This window comes from Natrix helvetica, assembly GCF_964273705.1.
Source record: "Natrix helvetica genome assembly, chromosome: 4".
Classification (NCBI taxonomy): domain Eukaryota; kingdom Metazoa; phylum Chordata; class Lepidosauria; order Squamata; family Natricidae; genus Natrix; species Natrix helvetica.
This window is the reverse complement of record NC_138550.1, coordinates 24,483,372-24,489,371: the sequence shown is the minus strand read 5'-3', so window position 1 is coordinate 24,489,371 and position 6,000 is coordinate 24,483,372. Positions and strand designations below refer to the sequence as shown.

At 44.1% G+C, this 6,000-nt stretch overlaps 1 protein-coding gene across 1 annotated transcript in view; it reads left to right on the top strand.

The window, feature by feature from the left end:
- Nucleotides 1-247: 247 nt before the first annotated feature.
- Nucleotides 248-6,000, top strand: part of SLC7A1 (solute carrier family 7 member 1) — a 48,666-nt gene continuing 42,913 nt past the window's right edge. The window contains exon 1 of the mRNA XM_081952701.1: nucleotides 248-745. The gene's annotated coding sequence lies outside the window, so the exon portion shown is untranslated. The remainder of the gene's footprint in view (nucleotides 746-6,000) is intronic.

Sequence of the window (6,000 nt, the reverse complement as noted above, 5' to 3'; positions counted from 1 at the left end):
CGAGAATTCTGAGGGGAAAAGGCGCTCGGCTTTTGAAGTGGCTTCCGCCGCGCCTTCGGAGAGACAATTGCCAGCGCGTGCGAGGGAGGGAGGCCCAACGACATCCGGCCTTGCCCACAGCCACACCTTTAGGCGGGAATGGGTGGCGGCTGTCGCGCGTGTCGGAGCCCCACCCGGGATTTGTAGCCGCGTGGGCGCGCTCAGGGCCGACACACGGCCGTTGCGTGTGTGTGTGTGTGTGTGGGGGGTTTCCCCCGGCACGCGCGGCTCCTTCAGTTTTTTCCACGACCGCTCGACGCTTTTGTCTTTCCCCGCGACGGGGGGAAAAAAAAAGCCGGAGGTGGAGAAAGAGGGAGGACGGAACTGAGGGGTTGTTACGAGCAACCATCCCCTCTGCGCCCCCCCTTTTTTTTTAAATCTCTCGCCCTCTCTCCGCCCTCCTCAACCCCTAGGCAGCTTCTTTGTGTGTGTGCGTGTGTGCGCCTGTGTTATTATAGTTTCCCTTCCCTTCTTTCATTCACGACAGTCGACAGAGGGAGGAGTCACTATAAGTAGCAGCGGGAGCGGTTGTAAGCGTGTCCTCTCGTGAGCCTTTTTTTCCCCCCTTTCCACCCGGCGCTGCCAACCCGGCAGGTCCCGCTTCGCTTCCCAACTCCGGCTCCTCTCCAGCGTCCCTTTTCTTTTCCCCCTTCTCTTCTCTCCTTAAACCGGCTGTAGTAGAAACATCCCCGGCAGACGAGCTTAGGTGAGTAGCCGATGGCGCCCTGGCAAGGTCTCCCCCCACCCCGGCCCCCGCCTTGCTCTGCCCTTCCTTTCTCCTCTGCCATCTCCCTTGTAGGGATGGCTTTCAAGCCTGGCTGTGAGATGCCCTGAATGAGAGATCGCGGGTCGGGGAGCGGGAGGAGAGGAAGAGGGGGAAAGAAGAAGCCAGACCACGCTAAAGAGAAAGCCGCGACCACGCTGCGGGGCCCCCGCTCCGCTTTCTCCCGTGAGCCTTGGGGGTGGGCCGTAAATACAGATACTCTTCCAAGCCGTGGCTCCGAACAGTTTTTCCCCGAGCGGTTGGGACCGATCGACGTGTACTTCGGCGCCCAGCCACACGCCAGCTAGAGAGTCCATTTTGCGGGGAAGCGTGTTGCATGATGCAATGTTTATAGCTATGGGCGATGTGGAGGAGGGCGGAAGCATGCGCCCTGCCTTAGGTACATCGTGGCTGGCGAGCGGGGCTGGCAGATCGTCTTCCCGTTTTTCTCTCTCTTCCCGACCTTCCCAGGGCGCTTTCCAGGCGATCTCTTTCCAGGCTCAGATCCCAGGCGCTGAAGCGGCTAAGCTTACTGGGTTTAAGGGATGACAGAAGTCCTTCCTTAAATGGTCCTTTTTTGGGATCATGCATGGGGGGGGGGGGACGGTTCTTTATAGTGACTCATCACTTAAAATCCAACAACTGGACCCTTTCAGGCTTAATTTGACTCGGGTTGGTTTCGGGTTCGGGATATTCCCCCTGATGCAGCTGTAACCTACGAATTAAATAAAATGTTCTGCGTTTATTTCTGGTTAAAGAAGCTCGTGTTTGCCTTACTATTCTATGGAAAGAGTATAGGGAGGTTGCTCAGTGTATCTCGTTCATGGTTGTTTTATGAATCGGGGTTTTATTTTTTCTGCCTCCTTCCTCTTGTGATCTATGAATGGGACATGAGACAATTACTCTAAATCAGTATATATTTCCTAGGCAAATTACACACAAAGTTTCAAAACTGGTTTCCATATTGTGTCTCTTGTGTCCTGCCTCCTGCAGTAAAAATTTTGACTTTGAAAGGAATGATGACTCCTTTGCTTAAGTTTGCCCAGGAAGTTATATTGTTACTTCATATATCAAGGGATCTCTCCTGCTTCCCATCATAGCTGCTGTCAACATAAACAGCTGTAGTAACTACCATATAAAAGATACTAACTATCCTGTCTCTTTCTTAATATGAGGGTGAATTGCCTATGCCATCTTTTCTGCTCCCTGACCATACTGCTGAGTTGACTTTAATTTTTTATTAAAGGATTTTGTACAGTAATAAAACCATACAGATTTAAAGAAAAAGAATAAGTAAAAATACAGAACAAATGAATAAACAGAAAAAGTAAATAAAAGAAGAAAGGAAAAGAGAAAATATATAAAGAATCTGTTTCTGATCTTTACAACAGTTACAAATATATTTGTCCTCTATCCTCCCTCTTTTAAGGTTACATCATAATTCCCTTCCAATATTTGACTCATCAAATCTATAAGTCACCAGTTCATTTTTTCCATTTTCAGCAAAAAGTCCATAAAGGATTTCCAATCACTAATAAATGTACTTGTTTATCTTCTCAATCAAGAAGTTCATTTTGCATTTTGGCAAGTACTATTATCTATTAACTATTCCTTCATGGTGGATATTTCAGAATATTTCCATCTTTGTGCATATAGCAGTCTTGCTACAGCTGCCATATACAAAATCAATCGTCCATTAGACTGTCATGCTGCTGTGTTTTAATATGCTGCTATTTTGTGGCATGCAATAGATTGAAACCCTCAGGTAAGTCCTAAAGTAAGCTTCACCCAGCTTTTAAAAAATACAGAAGGCCATTGTCCCTGGACAGGAGATACCAAGACTGATGTTAGGTGTCTGCGACCACGAATTTCAACAGCAATCATTGTCCTGGTGACCCTCCACTGCTTCTGGCTACATGAGCCACATTTGGACATGAAAACATGTTTGCACACTTGTGAGACTGATCTTTCACGAACCACTTTAGAGTACTTAGGTTTCAAATGACTCAGATGGCTGTAGACTGTCCAGTCTTTCTAGATTTAGTCATGGCTGGCTGGCTAATAATTCCATTTTTTTTGGAACGGGGAGAGAAAATTAAAATTCTATGAAGGTTGGAGCTATTAAAGTTATAGGAGAAGAAAGGTTTTGTTTCACTCACTTTCTATTCCTCTTGAGTCGGGTATGTGGTGGAAGATAAAAAAAGGGAGAAGAGAGGGTATGCCAGAGGAGTCCCATGTTGAAACTACTCGACTCTTGTATCTTTGAAGATTGGCAGAGAGTATTAATTTCTAAGTAATGCTCTTCCTTGGGTGTGGGTGACACAAGGGTTATGGTTATGGTGAGGGAATTGTATGCCACTCATTACAGTTGGAGCAGTCTGTAAGATATGTTGAACCATATCTGTAATATGATTTATCATATATATCATATGTCTGTAAGAGATGTAAAATCAGATCAACTAGGTTACTCAACAGCAAACTGATTGCAAGCTTTTCTGGCTAGCCATGAACCATTTATTTTGCACAAATCAAAACATTGCACAAAATGCTAGTTCAAAGTAGTTTGGTTTTCTGTTTTGGATCCTTAAGAAGTCATCGTTTTTCAGATTTGCACACAACAGCCTGCAATCCATTGTTAGGACTTTAAAATATGTTTTAATGTGTGATAGGAAGATAGAAATGTGCAACCCAAACAGGTAACAACAGGTTATGCATACTATTATGTCTGAACCTTGCCAGTGAAATGAACTGACCTTAAAGTTTTGTCATTCCTTGATAGACTTTATTTAATTTTGAAACTGAAGGGAAGAAAAAGATAAGTAAGGTTAAATAAATAAAGAGTGAAACTAACACATGTGTGAACTGGTATAAATGAATCCAGACTTTGATGCTTTTATTACTACTGCAATTATGATTTTGTAATTATAGTGTAATTATCTGAAAACAACTCCCAGCTTTGTTTATGCTTGCCTTTTGAAGTATTTTGTCTATTGTTAGGACTAATTCAATGCTTTTTGTCATTTATGGAATTAATGTACAGTAGTACATTGTAGTTTTGATTGCAGTTTCATTGATCTCCAAGGTTCATATAGAGCATAGACTATGATGCAAAATTGCTGCAATTGTCACCTACTGAGTTATATTGATCATACCTAAAGGTGAGCTTCCTGTTACTATTGAGAAATATGTGCACTCTACAGAGGAATAATCAAACTTTCATTTATTTGGTGTTAGTATGGATCTGTTCCCAGGTAGAAAGTGTCGGAGAACAAAAGTAAAATAAAACAGAAAATTGAATGATGCTTTGGCAGCATGCACACACAAGCATGCAGCTACATTAGAATTTTTGGAATGATTTGGTAGGAGAAACAGCATTGCTGCTTCCTAAGCTTTGATGCCTTAGGCCAGGGCCTATTCATCCTTTGTCTAAAGTTTTTTTCTGAACAGCTGTTATGACATACAGTGACACTTTCAATATTCCAGCATAAAATTTTCATCTTCTGTTTGGACAGAATGAACTGTGACAAGATAAACTGAAATTGTACTTTTCATTTTCTTTGTAATTAGCTTCTTAGCATTTTTGGGGAAGTGATTTTTTGAATACATAATTAGCTACCCGCAATGGTTCTTGCTGTATAAAACTGAACGAATGTATCCTATTGCAATTTGCTATCCTATTCTACTTATCTATTTTTCATTATGCCTTTATTCCCTTAAAAAATATGCTTTCTTCCTTTCTTTATGGAAATCACTTGTATGCCTTCTTAATAAGTACAAAATTAAAATAGAAAAGATATATCTTCTTATCACTTGCTATAATTTGTAGCATTAATGCAGTGTTTTTCAACCTTGGCAACTTGAAGATGTCTGGACTTCAACTCCCAGAATTCCCTAGCCAGCATTCGCTGGCTGGGGAATTCTGGGAGTTGAAGTCCAGACATCTTCAAGTTGCCAAGGTTGAAAAACACTGCATTAATGTTCCTCTATCTAGTGAACTTGTTAATTTGTATCCTTATGCTCAAGTGTGGAAATGATCCCAGCTGCATGATTTCCTGATTATATACTGGTAGTGACTTTGTGCCCTTTATTAGCTTTAGCACAGATATCAGTTGTGACATTCTTTGGTTTAGACCAGTGGTGGGCAACCTTTTTTTTCAACTGAGCCAAATCTCGCCAAAACCACGATTGAAATTTATTTTGAGAGCCACACTTTTAAAACCAAAAATACATAGGATGGTACACTGTTTTTAGTTTCAATAAACTCTGGCATTTGAAGCACGCAAGTCTTAAAGCTGTCAAGTTACAAGATCCTTGCATCCCTAACCCTTTAGGAAAAAAACCCCAAGGGGTCTTCAAACCTGACAGCTTGAAGACTTGTGGACTTCAACTCCCAGAATTCCTCCTCCAGTCATGTTGGCTCAGAAACTCTGGCATTGAAGCATGCAAGTCTTAAAGCTGTCAAGTTGCAAGACCCTTGCACCCCTAACCCTTTAGAGAAAAAAAAACCCAGGGTCTTCAAACCTGACAGCTTGAAGACTTGTGGACTTCAACTCCCAGAATTCTGAGAATTGAAGTCCACCAAGGGCATCAATCATATTAGCCCAGGGATCTGCAAAATTGGCTCTTAAGACTGGTGGACTTCAACTCCCAGAATTCTGAGAATTGAAGTTCACCAGTCTTAAAACAGCCACCTTTGCAGACCTCTGTGTTAGCCCAAAGCCTGGCGCTGGGTGGGTCTTGCTCCCCCATTGGTGGAGCCCCAGGAAGCGAGGAGGGAGAAAAAGAGACGGAGGCAAGGAGCTTCTCCCCCCCCCCGCAAAAATCTTATCAGGGAGCCGGCGGGCAGTAGCAAATTAGCTGATCACGCGGCATGATCGGCTAATTTGCTACTGCCCGCCCGGCTCCCCGGTTAGATTTTTGCTGGGAGGAGGCGGGGGGGAAGCTCCTTAGCCTCCGTTTCTTTTTCTGCCTCCTCGCTTCTCGTCCCCGCCCGACTTCAGGATCCTCCACGCGGCGTGTTCGGCTAATTTGCTACTGCCCGCCCGGCTCCCCGGTTAGATTTTTGCTGGGAGGAGGCGGGGGGGGGGAAGCTCCTTAGCCTCCGTTTCTTTTTCTGCCTCCTCGCTTCTCGTCCCCGCCCGACTTCAGGATCCTCCACGCGGCGTGATCGGCTAATTTGCTACTGCCCGCCCGGCTCC